The sequence below is a fragment of the Lontra canadensis genome, unplaced genomic scaffold (genome assembly GCF_010015895.1).
Source record: "Lontra canadensis isolate GAN:19392208 unplaced genomic scaffold, GSC_riverotter_1.0 scaffold15, whole genome shotgun sequence".
NCBI lineage: Eukaryota > Metazoa > Chordata > Mammalia > Carnivora > Mustelidae > Lontra > Lontra canadensis.
The window spans coordinates 3,765,138-3,781,624 of record NW_022631009.1 but is presented as its reverse complement, the minus strand read 5'-3'; the positions used below and the strand labels follow the sequence as shown (position 1 = coordinate 3,781,624).

Here is a 16,487-nt window from a genome sequence, read left to right as displayed (position 1 = left end):
GCGGCTGTGGGAGGCTCCATCCCCACGGCCTGGCGGGGACTGCGCAGCTGCAGCTCTCACGGGTACTGTACTGTGCTTGTGGTTCCCCCTCGCTGGCTCTACTTTTCTGGGGTCTCAGAGATGTTTTCTGCCTGGGTGCTATGCCAGCGGCTCCAAGGAGCCCCATCCTTCCAAGTCTGGACAGAGTTGGCCAAGTCCCCAGGCTCCTACATCATGCACACCCGCAGACAGTGCGTGGATGCTGAAGTCCGCTGCCCGTGCCTCCAGAGGGGTGGCTGCCATGGCCTCTGCCTCCCTGGAGCCACGAGAGCCACACCTGGGCCTTGGTGGCCCTGGAGCCGGGCACTGGAGTGTGGGAAGCAGAGCCTGAGCTGTGAGGGACACCTACACAGGGCAAGGTGCACCAAGGCAGCCCAGGCACAGGTGTCGCGTCCCTTGAAGTTGTTCTGACGGTGCCTGGATCACCTTGAGGAGGAGGGGAGGGGTCATTCTTCCATTGTCTTGAACCGTAGCCCTTGGCTTCTGTTGAGAAGGCTGAGTCATCTCCTTATCAGATGGTCGTTTGGCTACACCCTGAAAGTCATCTCTCAGACAGGACTTCTCATTCTTCACGGCCCAGATGGGTTGAGAATATTCCATGCCGTCAAGTTTCACTTCCCTCCTGATCAACAATGCCATCTTTCCGTCCCTGTCCCCTCCCATTTCACTAAAAGCCGACAGGAGGAACCAGGCTGCCCCTTCAACGTTTCGCTGATAGCCTCTGCCAAATAACCCAATTTCCTTGCTCACCTGCTTTCCTTGAGGAAGTTCTGCCTTCCTGGAGACACCAGGGCACCAACCCCGGTCGGGGTTGTGGGTGGGGAGGGGAGCTTTGCTGCATTATCACCAGGAACACCTTTCCTCCAGTTTCTAGTAACAGTTTCCTCGATTCCCTCTGAGACCTCATCAGAAGGCCCCTTGCCATCCTCCCACAATTCTACTAACATTCCGCTGGGGATTCCTTACGTGTTCTCTTAGAAGACGGGAGGCCTCCTCTCTGCTCTTGTCTCTCTCCAGGTGCTCGCCAGACTCTCCCTTCATGGGCCCCGCAGGGCAATCTCGAAACTCTCCCAGCTTCTCTTCATTAACCACTTCAAAGCTGCTTCCACATTTTCGGGCATTTGACACACCAGTGCCCGACTGTCGCCACCAATTCTTGCCGGAGTCATTTCGGGCTGCTGGGACAGACATAGCATGGCCACTCTCCTGACCTCATCACCTCCCCAAGGCTCTGCGTCTTAATACCGTCACCTTGTGGGTTGGGACTGAAACTAATATGAATTGGGGGGGGGGATATAAGCATTCAGTTCATTGCAGAAACAAGCAAAAAGACATAGAAATGAATGGATTTGCCAATGTTAATCTTGCCTCGGTGTGTATTAGCCCCACGGCTCCAGGGAAATCAGCCATGTGTCTCCCAGCTGGGCTCAGTGGCATCTCTCTGTCCATCCTGTAGGCCCACATCAGTTCCGTGTACTGGATAAACTCAGCTTCCCTGCAGCCCAACTGATTGCACCCTGTAGGTGCCTTCTCACTTCTGGAAATAGGGTCCTTCTCGCTTTGCAGCATCTGTAATCCTGTCGCGTGCCACCCTCCCGAGTAAATGCCCGGCTGCCTTCGCTGAGCTGGGTCAACTTGCTGGCAGTCAGGCCAGAGGGTCGGTTCACTTTACCAGGACCAGGCTAATAGTTACACCCACTCTGATGTGCTTAATCACTCCGGTCACCTAGCCACCACAAGTGTGAAATATGACAGTTACAGCTGCTTGTGAAGTAAGAAATTCTGCCCGTGTTTGAGAAATCTCTCGTAGCCACCTATGGTGTTATGTTGTACATATTCAACTCTGGGGCTGCACCTGAATGTCAGAATATTTCGATATGGAGACCTGACTTTTGCTTTTTATTTTTATTTTGTTTCCCTCCTTGGCTGCATTAGAAGCCGCTTTCAGGGAAAGCTTAAACTTGAACCTCTTTCTGCCTTCAAGAAAAAAAAGGAACCCAGGTTCTTCAGTTGCTAATGACTCTGACTTTGGGTTTAATGAGCCATAAAGGTTTAATGTGAGAAAGAAAAAAAAAAAAGACAACAAAAGAGAATGAGTGGGATAAGAAGAGGAGAGAAAAAGTGCCTCTTAAGAAACTTGGAAAGAGAGAGCTCCTGGGTGGCTCAGTGGGTTAAGCCTCTGCCTTCGGCTCAGGTCATGATCCCGGGGTCCTGGGATTGAGCCCCACATTGGGCTCTCTGCTCAGCAAGGAGCCTGCTTTCCCCTCTCTCTCTGCCTGCCTCTCTGCCTGCTTGTGATGTCTGTCAAATAAATAAATAAAATCTTTAAAAAAAAAAGAAAGAAACTTGGAAAGAGAAAGGGCTTCTCCCTAGATTAAAATATGCCAAAGCAGGGAGGGGAAGTCAGCAAGGGAATGGGGCCAGGTTAGCTGAGGGGCATCTTGCTAGAGCTTCATGACGCTAAGGAGCCCCCACAGTGAAGGGAGCGGCAGGGGCCGGTGGGATTGGGGAGTAAATCCCTGCGTCTGTACCTCACCAAGGGGCAATACAGCTGAATTACCCCCTGAGCTGGGTGCATTTGTGAGAGATACAGTTTGGCATTTCACATTTGTCAGTTCGGTCAATGGTAGCCTTTGGTAATTAGAAGTAAACGGAGACCCAAATCTACTCGCCCCACCTCCCACTTCTTTGCTATCAGGTGTCCTGGGAACCAAGACACAAGAAAAAGGCACAAGAGCCATCAGTTTGCTGGAGATTTCATCCAAGATGGACAAACGAGGTTCTGATGGCAAGTAAGTGCATCTTTTGGTCCCTACTTGGAGACAGTCTTTACAGAGGTGACTAAATTAAACGAGGCCACTAGAGTGGGCCCTAATCGAACCTGACTGATGCCCCTATAAGACGACGAGATTAGGGCATGCAGAGACTTTAGCACACAGAACAAAAAGGCCATGGGAGGACTCCGTGAAAAGGAAGCCACCCGCAAGCCAAGGAGAGAGGGCTCGAGAAACCAAACCTGACGATTCTTCGACCATGGACTTCCACGCTCCAGGACTATGAGAAAATAAATTTCTGTTGTTTAAATTTCTGTTGTTTACCACATCCAGTCTGTGGTATTTTGTTACGGCAGCCCTAGCAAACGAGTATAATTACACAATTCTGCAGGCAGCTTTTCCAACTTGTAACGAGCTCTTTTTCTTGAAGCACGTATATCCAAGTATGGGGCCTGTGGCACGTACCATATTACTCAGAACCACCACTCCTCCTCACATTTGCTGGATGTGTCTTGCTGGGGCAGAATCCTTTTCCTTTGTGGTACCAGGGACCCTTGATGGGGGAATATTTCTTCTCTACCCATTCCTTTCCATGAGAAGAGTGTTTTACTAAAAATTCTTGGTATCTTAGTCTCCCTCATTTCCTGTCTGTCTCCCTCAGAAGTGGAATGAGTTATCCGCCTGGTGAGTTTGGGAGGGGGACAGGGTGGGAGTATCTCAGCCCCTTCCTTCCTTTCTTTCCTCATTATCCTAGAAGGCAGTCTGCCTTCAGAAGACATGTGTTCTAGTCTGCTCCTCTGTACCCATCATCATACTGGGGCAGCCCTTCTTGGAGAGACTGTGATTATCCAGTGTGGTCTGTGACAGACCGGGTAGCAGGATGCCCATTGTGACTACACACCCCTCCCAGTTACCTAGCACTATCTGGCAAACTATTCTAAAATTTAGTGGTGTTAAACAACAATTATTTTATTATTAATTTCATAATTCTGTGGACCAGAAATTTGGGCATAATATAGCCACAATGACCTGTATCTGCCCTGCAATTACTAGAGCTGGAATTAGGTTGGCTCAAATAGCTAGATTTGGCTCAGCTGGTTTGACTGGAGTCATATATGATGGGCCTTGATTCTAGCCATCAGCTGGATTTCTGTTTTTCCCTACATAGCATCTACCAAGGCCAGAAAGTCCAAGGTTTTCACTACCATTTCTTTGCCTGCATAAGGCTGGCTAAAACAATTAGGGCTAGCTGGGCGCTTCTACCTCTCCATATGGGCACTCTACAAGGTTAGTGTGGACTTCCTCACATTATGGTGGTCTCAGAGTAGTTGAACTTCTTATACTGTGGCTGGGTTTTCCCAGAATGAGCATTCCAGCCGACCAAAGTGGAAGCTAGAGGCTTCTTCTGACCGAGCCTTGAAAGTGATATACTCTATTGATGACAACTGAGTCACAGGGCCAACCAAGATTTAATAGATGAAAGATGACAAAACAGGGATGTCCATACCAGGCAGAGGTTCAGAGAGGTGTGTGGGGAGGTATCTTGTTAGAAACTAGCTACCAGAATGTATAAGCCATGTTCTTTTTTTTTTTTAATAATTTTATTTTTTATAAACATATATATATATTTTTTCCCCCCAGGGGTACAGGTCTGTGAATCTCCACGTTTACACACTTCACAGCACTCACCATAGCACATACCCTACCCAATGTCCATAACCCCCCCCTCTCCCAACCCCCCTCTGCCCAGCAACCCTCAGTTTGTTTTGTGAGATTAAGAGTCACTTATGGTTTGTCTCCCTCCCAATCCCAACTTGTTTCATTTACTCTTCTCCACATTAACCCCCCATGTTGCATCTCCTCTCCCTCATATCAGGGAGATCATATGATAGTTGTCTTTCTCTGATTGACTTATTTCGCTAAGCATGATACCCTCTAGTTCCATCCACGTTGTCGTAAATGGCAAGATTTCATTTCTTTTGATGGTATAAGCCATGTTCTTAAATCAATAATTAAGGTGCTACTGGTATCTCCATCTGTCTTACTCTTTTGTTTTACTTTCCATTTGATTCAAAACTGAGACCAGGAAAAGCAAAATGTTTTTATTGATCTTCCCATATATCAGCAACAGCTATCATCTGTCCTTGCAATATGGCTTATATCAGAAATACCCTAATTATAGACAACATACAGTAATGCTCACTTGCATGCAAAAAAAGAGGCCGTAAATAGGTACTTGGGGGTTGGGATGTTGTCCAACACCATGTTAGACACAGATCAGCATCACATCTTTGTTAAGGAGTAAGTTTTAAAGACAGGAAGGAATTTTGAAAACCTGACAGCTAAACATCCTGCTGAATTCCCAAATTCAACTTTAATTCCTCTTCCTCATAAGCCAAATGGCTGTTGGGGCTAGAAGGGAGCCAGGCCCTGGAGGATGGGAATAAGAGGATTTTGCAGGGCTTGCCATGCATTGGATGTTGCGAGAGCTGGGGACCAGGACAGATGAGCCCTGGGGCGAAGATTTGAACCAGGCCCAGATGCTGGGATGGGTCAGTGTTGGTCTGTCATTTATGATCATCTGAGGAAAAACTGAGCAAATGAGCTGAGCCCACTGCTCCTCTGAGACAGGAAAGCTTGAGGACACCAAGGAGCAGACAGTCTTCCTCAGGTGGTTAGACAGGAGTCAGAAAATCTGCTTGCTATATCCATGTATAGTCTTAGGGGAACAGAAGCCACCAAATGCTACCTGGGGTCCAGCAGCTGGTCCCAAAGAAGCAGACAGGGAAAAACTATACACTGGAAGATTCCCAATGCCCAGAGAGAGAAGAACAAGCACAGCAGGAGAAGCAGCCCCTGCTCATGCAAGAGCTGGTGGACAATGTGAGCAACAACTCGAATAAAACAAGAGCAGGCAAGGAGATTCATTATAGCACAGAAATGACTTGGGGAACTAAGTCACATTATTTCTTATGTAAAATATCAACAGATAAATTGAAGGAAAAAACACTCCTTACCGAGATTCAAATTAGAGGCTGGGAAGATACATGGAGGAAACCTTCAGAGACTATCTAGTCAAACAGAAAAGAGATTGACATCAAGAGGGAGAGATGAGAATCAGGGTCACAGGAGACCTAACATGCAAATAATAATAGTTCCAGAAGGAAAAGCAAGAAGACTTGGAAGAAAGGTAATAATTAAAAAAATAATAGAAGAAAAATTTCCTAAACCGAAGGAAGATCTAAGACACTGATGCACGCTGGAGTGGATCCTGATAATATTCCCTAAGTCCAAGGACAAAGAAAAAAATGTAGAGGTTTCCAGGTAGAACAAGTTATTTTTAAGGTTAATTTAAAAATTCAGGTTGGCATTGGGCATCTCATTTGCAGAATGAGTTGCCGAGTATAGAATGACGTGACAGACTACTTAGAAGTGCAACCATGGGTCCTATAAGCAGCCAAAATGCCATTCCACTAGCATAATGAAACAAAGATATTTGTAGATATGAAAGGATTTAAAGCAAGCATCATATGATTATCTTATAGGAGGAAAATTCTAGAGAGTGGACCATAACTGACAACAAGTAAATCCTAACAGAGATGAGAATGAGGTGCTTGAGGGGTGGCAGGGTAGACATTGACTCTGTGAGTGGGGATAGGAAGAATGGGGACTCTCAAGTCTTATCCTACGAGGTGCATGGGAGATGGAGGGCGGTAGTAGAAGAATAGATCACTTGTTAAGGGTTTTGGAAGCTAAAATTAATATTAACAGAGAAATAATGGGCTTGGTTGTAACTGCCAGGATAAAGAAGGGAACCATTAGTATATTAGGAAAGTAGAGTACAGGTCCCAAATTAATAAGCAGTGCTACTTGCAAACAAGCTACAAATATAAAAAGAAAAATATCAACATAAAGTAAGATGGGGCATATAAAAAAAAGTATATCGTATATGTTGTGTTAGTGATCTACAACTCAAAACTTGATGGCCTAAAACAACAGATATTATCTCCTCGTTCATGTGGGTCTGGAATTTTGGAGAAACTTAACGGGATGGTTAAGCCTCAGGGTCTCTCATGATGCCAGGGTAGTGTCAGGAGCCAGTGAACCAAAGGCTTGAACAGGGCCAGAGAATCCAGTTTCAGATGGTTCATTCACATAGCTGTTGGCCGGAGCCTTAGTTTTTTACCTACCATCCTCAGAGCAGCCCTCTACATCTATAATCCCATCCAAGCCTCTGTTTTCTGCCTAATCTAACCAGAAGATCAGTGGATCTCACCATCAGAATATTTGTTTTATTTGTGAAGGGGTAAAGTTCCCAAGCAAAGTTTTCTTTGGAGTTCCTACAAGTTGAAGAGATGCTAGGTTTCATGGAGTTTAGAAATAGCGTGCATGACTGTTTTGGTTCCTGATTGCTAATAAATGATTGTATAATTATTTTCATTTTAACATATAATCTGATATGTATGTGGCAAAGTAGACAGTTAGTCCTTATTCATCTTTAATTGTTGAAGGTTATCAATATTGATTTCTTTTTTTTTTTTTCTTTTTGAGAGAGAGAATGTAGGGAGAGGGGCAAAGGGAGAAAATCATCAGACGGGGAGCTCTGAGCCCTTTGTGGGGTTTGATCCCACAACCCATGAGATCATGACCTGAGATGAAACCAAGAGATGGATGCTTAACCGACTGAGCCACCCAGTCACCCTGAGTTATTAATAATGATTTTTTAAAACACAGATAATGGTAAATGGTAAAACTAGCTTAGGGAATATGAAATAATTGTTTATGCTCAGCACCCCAAGTAATTATAAATATCCTAAATGGTCAAATATGAAAACCATTTCAATTAAAACAAAAGCAAGAATTTTGGAATAGACGTTTTAAACATGTTTGTTTTTACTGGTGGAAAACTCTTAAGTAGAAAAATCAACAAGTACATTATATATAGAACATTTATAAGAGTTAATAGGAAAATCACGTCAAAGGAAATCATTTATATAAGAAAGAGATATATTATATATTAATGTAAGATAGAGATTATATAAGATAAAGATATAAAAAACAGTGGATTTCCTCTATAATAATGGTAATAAAGCTAGAAAGTATTTCATTCATAGTGGTGGCAAAAATAATAAAATACTTAGGAATGAATTTAAGAAGAAAAACATCAGAATTTAACAGGAAAATTTAATAGTAAACTTAGAGAAAAAATTAAGTTCTTATTGAAAGGCATAAAGGGATATCCATGTTATTAGAAAGACATGCCATATTTTTACTTGATAACCTTAATAAACAAAAATCAATTTCAATTATAATTGTAAGAAGAATTTTGGGGGAATTTCATAAAGAATGTTTTTTATGAAAGACTGAATAGCAAAATTAGCCATGATATGTGTAGAAAGGAAATATCATGGTAAGGATATTGTCTTGATAGACATTAGAAGGTGCTACTGAATTCTGCATTTAAGTGGAACAGAATAGGGAATCAAGAAATAAGGTCTAACATGTATGAATTTCAAATATGTAATAAACTTGGCACTTTATTTCATTAGGAAAAAAGATAGTTTATTTAAGCACAGTTGACATTTTAGTTCATCTGGAAGAAAATGAAGTAGGAGCCCCATCTTGTACCATATATGAAAACAAATTCCAGTTGGATTAAAGACTTAAATATAAAAATTTTTAAAAAGAAATAAATATGAATCTTTGAAGAAAATCTAAGACAAAAAAAAAAAAAAAAGAAAATCTAGGACGTTAGATTTACTACCTATGGATGAGAGAGAACTTTTAAACCAGGACAAGAAATCCAGAAAGTTGAGGGACCTGGGTGGTTTGGTTGGTTAAGCGTCCAACTTTCGATTTCAGTTCAGGTCATTCACAATCTGAGGATGAGATCGAGCCCCTTAAGATTCTCTCTCTCCCCCTCTATCCCTACTCTCCACCTCCCCCGCCCACTCATGTGTGCTCTCGTGCTCTCGAAAGAGAAAGAGAAAGAAAGAAAGAAAGAAAGAAAGAAAGAAAGAAAGAAAGACATATTTATACATATATATGGCAGAAGAAACCAAAGTCAGTGAATAACAGATCATAAATTTGCAAAATGTATTTGTAACACAAATGCAGAAAATTTGAAAATCTACAAAATACAAAGAATATATAGGCCTCAAACCAACATGAAAACATTGTTCAGAATTGTGAACAAAGGATGTAGATAGGACATTCTTAGAAACCCAAAGCCATATGGTAAAACCCTTACAGTTATGATTAGTAGATTGAATATGAAGATAGTAGAAATAAAAATTATTATTATTTATTATATTATATTATATTATTATATATTATATATTATATATATTATTATTTTTATTTATGGAGAAATAAATAAAATTAGGAGAAAAAGACAACAAAAAGTTTCTTACAATGTTTGATATGAACGTGTGTACAAAATATTCAGTGTATGTGAATATTTACATAAAATCTAGAAAACAGAACAAGTTAGAACTATAGCTACTAGTACTGGGCATTTCTAATCCATACAAGTAAGTGTAAAAAGTCCACGTTGCCCAGTAATGTGCATACTATAATTATATTTTGTTAAAAACAATAACAACAACGTAAATCCTATGAATGTGTGTATATGCATGTATAAATTTGATGCAGAGAATGGTTTGAAAGGATACATGTCAAGCTGTGTGTGCGTGTGTGCGTGTGTGCCCGCGCATGGGTGCGTGTATGGTAGGTGAGCGGGGGTTGCTGACAGTGGCGGCAGCCTGCGATTTGCTTATCTGTTCTTTTATAGTGTTTTTACACATAATAATATATTACTGTGACTATTTAAAAAAAACATGAAATACTGAAAAGCTAGAATATACTTCACTTGCTTGTGTTATGTTAAAATAATAGGATAAACATTCACTAAAAAAATGGAATTCTAAGTCATTGTATCAGGTAAATCGATTATAGTCAGAATTACTCCAAAAAAATTTTTAGGACCCATAGAGTACATAATACTTGATTTTTGGCATATAAACCTATAAAATACTTTGCATGTCAAAGTTTACAAAGGAAACTTCCTAAGAAGGGACAAAGGAGAATTTCTTTGTAGACGTCTGGGCATGTAGCCACTGTGCTCAAACACAACCATCCGAATGCTGGGAGTGAGAGGGGCTTAATATGCAATTCTAAGGTACTCCTTCTTGCCTGTAGACATTACTCCTTTCACATCTAATGAAGTTTCTAAACTATAACACATTAACTTATTGTGCAGATAAAAATATTGCATTTTTAGCATAGTGTTGATTCTCGGGTTTGCTTAGGTTCTCCAAAAGTTATATGACCTTGATGGTTTTCTGTAATTGTATTAAGTGACCATCTGCAACGTAGCTGACAATCGAATGAAACCTGCCTACCTATCAGCTCACTGGCTAAAAATCTGCATTTTACAGAAGGGAACCCATTTCAGAGGCTTTCAGTAACTTAAACAAGGCACACAGGTTACGAGCACAGGAGAGTTTGAATCCATACCTGCCCTCAAACCTAAGCCCAGTCGGTATGGTTCTCCACCTGCGCCATCCACGGGGGAAAGTTGGAAGAAAAGCAGCAAAGTAACTTACAAATGTCCCACTCCAGCAGGTTAAAGAAGACAAGAGTGAGAAGCAGGAAGGGCAGAGGGCCTGCATTTGTGTTTCTGGGGCTGCGTGTGGATGGGGGGTGGTGTGCTCCTGTAGGATAAGCAGACGGAAGAGGAGGGAGGAAATTGACTTGGCCCAGGGAAATCGAAGTGGCTGGGGACCGAGAATTGTTGGTGACAAAAACTGCAGTGGCTGTCAACCAGTAATTTGCACTTCATGCTACCTTTATTTCTTGTCCAAAGTGAGAAAAAAAGGCCTTGAAGCACCAGTGTAGGAGGGAGAAGAAAGGAAGAGCTGGTGGGGGCTGAAGCCACGTTGGTTTCCTTCCTGACCTCACCCACGCTCTCCCACTCTTCCTGTCTGTGCTCAGCTGCCGCCCAGGCAGAGGCTGCTAAGGGGAGCTGGCTTCAAGGAGGCTTTAGAGCAAACTGGAAGCTGAAGATGGAGCACAGACTCCCGGGGGGACTCTTCAGGAATCAGTGGCTGCGATTCCTAAGAAGCCTGCTGTCCCCTCCTTGCCATCCCAGTGAGTTATAGGGACAACGAGAGGCTCTGATGTGGTTAAGTGTCACTTAAAGGGTAGGTGAATGAATGAGCAACAGTTTGGCCATCGTCTTCCTATTTGCCTTGCAAACAGGACATAGATGCCTTGCAGGATGGAGATGTTTGTGACTCTACAGTTTTCCAGGTCTCCAAACATCAGCTGAATTCCTGACTGTTCCATTTGATCCTGCTGGTGACTATTTGGAATTAACACCAGACTCTGCAGTTTTAAGGGCTCAGTCCCAAACTGTTCCCATTTCCAACTCAGTTGCAAGTGTCAGGTAGCAGGTTACCCACACTTCTGTCTCACTTGTACAAAATCAGGAGTCCCGGCAACTTACTCCTTTGGTTTGTTCATTCCCTAGAACGTCTCACAGAATCCAGGAAGGCACTCTACATACTATTATGGGTTTATTTTAAAGGACACAGGTTAGGAACAGCCAAAGGGAAGAGCTACACAGGGTGAGATGCGGAGGAAGCGACACACATCTTCCATACCCTTCCCGGGCAAGCCACCCTCCCAGCATCTTCCATGTATTTGCTGAGCTAGATGCTCTCTGATCCCGTTGTTTGAGAGTTTTTATGGAGGTCACTGGCCACTGTTGACTGAACTCAATCTCTAGCTCCTCTTGTGTCCCTGGAGGTCAGGGAGTGGGGCTGAGCATCCTGACCCTCTAGTCATGCCTTGTTCTTTTTTCAAAAGCAGCCCCCATTCTGATGCTGTCTAGGGGCCCTTGAGAGTCTCCTAATTAACATAAACTCCGGTATGGTTGAAAGATGCTCATTATGAATACCAAAAAGCACTCATGTTACTCAGGAAATTCCAAGGGTTTTAGGATCAATGTGCCAGAAACTAGGGACAAAGGCCAAATATGTATTTCCCATTACACAGTAAGGACACATTTTGGGATTAAATATTGAATTCTTTGTGGGGAACAGCATGACTTTTTTTTTTATTACATTGGAATAAATCATTTGGCTCATGGTAGGGGTGATCTGATATTTCCTACCCCCCCTCAAAGAAACAGGAATTGTAGTTCTGAATAAAAGCCCTCTCACCCTAAAGGAAAGGCCACTATCCTCTGGATTAGTTTTCTAGGGCTGATGTAACAAAGTATCACAAACTGGGTAGCTTACACAACCAAAATATTTTTTTTTCTCACAATTCTGGAGTCTAGAAGTTCAAAATCAAGGGAATGGCAGGATTGGCTCCCTTTGAGGACCGTGAGGGAGAGATCGGTTCCAGGCTTCTCTGCGTGACTGCTACCTGGCCCTGTTCTTTGTCTCATCATCTTCATGTCCCTCTGTGTTTATCTCTGTGTCTAAATTTCCCCCTTACAATAAGGCCAGCAGTCATACTGGACAGCCTACCCTAATACAACCTCACTTCTACTTGATTCATTCCATAAAGAACCTGCCTCCAAATCAGCTTACATCTGAGATACTACATGTTAGAACTTTAATGTATGCCTTTTGGGGGCACAGACTTCAACCCATAAAATAATTTTTACCAGTGGTTTGTCTCTAAACGTGAGATGATCACTTTGTGAATCACTCACCAGGAACTATTATGGGGGATTTTAGGTGGAGGCGTAAGTAGGACTTGTTATGAACTAAATATTTCTGTGCACATAGAGTGTGGACACTCTAAGGAGAAAGTACCATAAATTATCTCTTTCACTGGAAAGTCCCTACTCGGACACACCAAACTGCCTAGCCGTGTTGTCCTATCTCAGCACTATGCCTCTTTCGTGCAACCTGCAGTTTGAAACATCATCCTCCCATATCCCCTTTTACTCACAGACATTGATTTGGCCCTAGTGCTTTTCATCAATTTCACATTTCCAGGATGGATTTCCAGGACGTATTGGAACAGAGTCTTTCTCAGAGCTGTATTTCCCAAAGTCCGATATCTTCCACTCTGGAACACAGATGTGTCTTATTTCTCTGTTGTGTTTAGAAAAAAAATGCCCTATTTTTTCCCAATGCCCAGGCCATGTTCCAGCCCTGCCAAATCAGAATTTCTGATTGTGAGATCCTGATTCTACAACAGAGTTAAGAATCACTGAACTAGAAAAGCAACAAGAGGAAGGGCAGGTATGGGAGCTGGTCAGGATACCCTTGCCTATATATTTCCCAAAAGCAAACACTAAGTCTCAGAGACAGTGCGGTCTACAAACATGCTGTGACGAAGAAGTATTTTCCTAACAGCAAAATAATTTAAACAATTCTTCCCGCAGTGAATGTAAGTAATATCTTATCTCATTATGAAAAAAAGTTCTAGTTTCTGTTTGTGAGTTGGATGCTGACTACAGAGTTAACTTGATGACTTTTGGTACATGAGGGGGGAAAAAAATCAAAAACAAATGTAGCTACCCTTCGTTCTATACTTACATGCACAAAAAGTTTGCTTGAGTTTTAAAATTAAAATCTTTTTTACTACTTTCTTTTTTTGGCTGTTTGAAGTTTACTTTTGAAATAAATTATACATTTATGTAATTTGAAGGGATAAATCATCCTAGAATTATTTATTAAGAGAACAGCACCTTCATACCCCTCATCTTATTTCCTTCTTTCACAGTAAAACCTTTTTTATCATTGGCTGCTGCTTTGTAAATTTCAGCTTCCTTGCGTCATCTCGCCCTCACCTGGGCCCTGGGGTTTCCGCATTTGTCTCCAGATTCATCACACTGAGTGACTTGCTGCCAAATTTTGATCATAGTTTTCACTTTTTGTGGGTGTCCTTACATAAACTTTTCGTTTTCCTTTTATCTTCCCATTTTTCTCCTAATTTCTTTGTCTTGTACTACTTCCTTTTTAAAGAAAATGTGGAGGGAAAATTCACAGAACACAAAATCAACCACTTTGAAGTTTACAATTCAGTGGCATTTAGTACATTCACAACGTGGTGTCCCCATTACCACCATCTAGTTCCAGAACATTTTCATCATCCCAAAAGGAAACTCCTGACCCATTAATCAGTCTCATTACTTTTGATAAGACCAAATACTTATTATATTAGTTATCTGTTATGTTGTACCTTATGACTTTGAAACATAGCAGCTTAAACTAGTAATCATTTATTATCTTATAGTTTCTGGGGATCAGGAATCAAGACACAGCTTAAACTTGAGCTCAGGTTTCCTTGTGGGCTGTAATCGAAGCATTCAGGACTGTAGTCATGTCAACACTTGATTGGGGAAGGATCCATTTCCAAGCTCGCTCACATGGCTGTTGGCCAGATTCAGTTCCCTTGAGGCTGTCAGACTGAGGGTCTCGGTTATTTGCTATGTAGGCTTCTCACAGGGAAGTTCACAGCATGATAGCTGGCTCCATCATGGAGAGCATATGAGAGAGCAAATGGGGACTCAGAGAGGGAGTAGAGAGAGAGAAACAGAGGTCTAACAAAATGGAAGTCAGTCTTTGTGTAGCATATCTTGGAAGTGACATCCCATCATTTGTGCTGTGTTCTAGTTTTTGGAAGCAGTCATTAGGTCCAGCCCATGGCCAGGGAGGGTGTTATATACACAAAGGCATGAGTTACCATTACACCAAGAGGTGGGGATCAGTTGAAGGCCATCTCAGAGACTACCAACCATGCTTGGGTATGGCCTTCTTCAGTTATTTTCTGTCTGAAAATGGTTATGATTTGAGGACCTTTTATCCAATTTTGAGTAATCTTCAGTAATTAAAATATGATTTTGCTTTTTCCATTGAGCATCTAAAAGAATTTACATGAACTTGGAGGAGAGAAAACTTACACAGGCAGAATTCATGAAAATTAAGACTGAACAAAATAAAATTTTGACTATATGTGCCTTGCACATGAAAAAGACAGGCAGATGGGGTGCCTGGGTGGCTCAGTTGATTAAGCATCTGACTCTTGATCTCAGCTCACATCTCAATCTCACGGTCAAGAAGTTCAAGCCCCACACTGGGCTCCATGCTGGGCATGGAGCCGAAAGAAAGAAAAGAAAAGAAAAGAAAAGAAAAGAAAAGAAAAAGAAAGAAAACAGCAGGCAGAGAGAGTTGAATAATTATTATAATCCTTTGCCCAAATGTCTATATTCATAAATCCATATTCTACATACTAGGTATAGAGAAAAATTATATTGATAAGTAAGAAGGGAAAAGATCAGTTTTGGCTAAAGCTATTAAGTGGGGAGCAAACTTGAAAAAGACCTTACTTAAAGGAAAATGAACACCATGGTGAGATTTAAAATATTATTTGGGGCACCTGGGTGGCTCAGTGGTTTAAGCCTCTGTCTTCAGCTCAGGTCATGATCGCAGGGTCCTGGGATAGAGCCCCACATCAGGCTCTCTGCTCAGCAGGGAGCCTGCTTCTCCCTCTCTCTCTGTCTGCTGCTCTGCCTACTTGTGATCTCTCTCTCTCTCTCTCTGTCAAATAAATAAATTAATTAATTAATTTTAAAAAAACCATATTATTTAAGCAGCAGGAATCAGATAATATTTACCATGAAAAGGAGAGTATTTTGTGAGGTTTGACAGCTATTTCAAGAACTGCCAAAAGAGGACTCTGGTGTCTTTCTGTTTCCCTAGGGGGCTGAGGTAAGACCTCAGGGTGGAAAGAATTTCTTGAAGCTCTAGTTTTTTGTATCCTGGATCCCCCCTGCAATGAGGTTAGGTAACTTAGAGCAAGTTATTAAGTCTCCACTTCCTTGTCTGTAAAGTGGGGTAATCATAGTACATATCCCATAGAGTTGATAGAATAAGTTAAGTAGAAGTTCAAGGATAGATTCCATTGTACTTGATTATACTGAATAAGAGCTAAGGGATGAAAAAGTTGAGGTGGTAGATTTTGGCTTAATACTGTGGAGAGTCTGGGCTTCCTGCTCAGCGAGGAGCCTACTTTTCCCTGTCCCTCTGCCCTACCTCTGACTCGAGCTCACTCTCATTCTCTCTTACTCTATCTCAAATAAACAAACAAAATCTTTAAAAAAATAATTATCACATTTTAGAACAGGAGCTGTCAAACAATGGCAACTAAAATTTTGCCCATGGCCTGGTTTTGTTTTGTTTTTCTCCGGTTTTATTGAGAAATAATTGACATAAATCACTGTATAAGTTTACAGTGTATAGCATGGTGGTTTGACTTATACATATTGTGAAATGAGGACCACAATAGGTTTAATTAACAACCATAATCTCATATAGAGACAATTAAAAAAAAGAAAAAATTCTCCTCCTGATGAGAACTCTTAGATCTACTTTCTTTACAATTTTTCCTAGATATCATGTAGCAGCACTAACTAAAATCATCATGGTATACATTACATTCCTAGTAATTACCTATAACTGGAAGTTTATACCTTTTGAATATCTTCCTTCAATTCTCCCCTCCCTACTCCCTGCCTTTGATAACCACAAATATGATCTCTTTTTCTGTGGTTTTGGTGTGTATATATGTGTATTTGTGTGTGTGTAGATTCCACATAAATGAGATCATACAGTATTTGTCTTCCTCTGCCAGATTTATTTCATTTAG

At 41.7% G+C, this 16,487-nt stretch overlaps 1 pseudogene; it reads right to left on the bottom strand.

The window, feature by feature from the left end:
* Positions 1-384: 384 nt before the first annotated feature.
* Positions 385-1,235, bottom strand: LOC116868254 (annotated as a pseudogene).
* Positions 1,236-16,487: the final 15,252 nt, after the last annotated feature.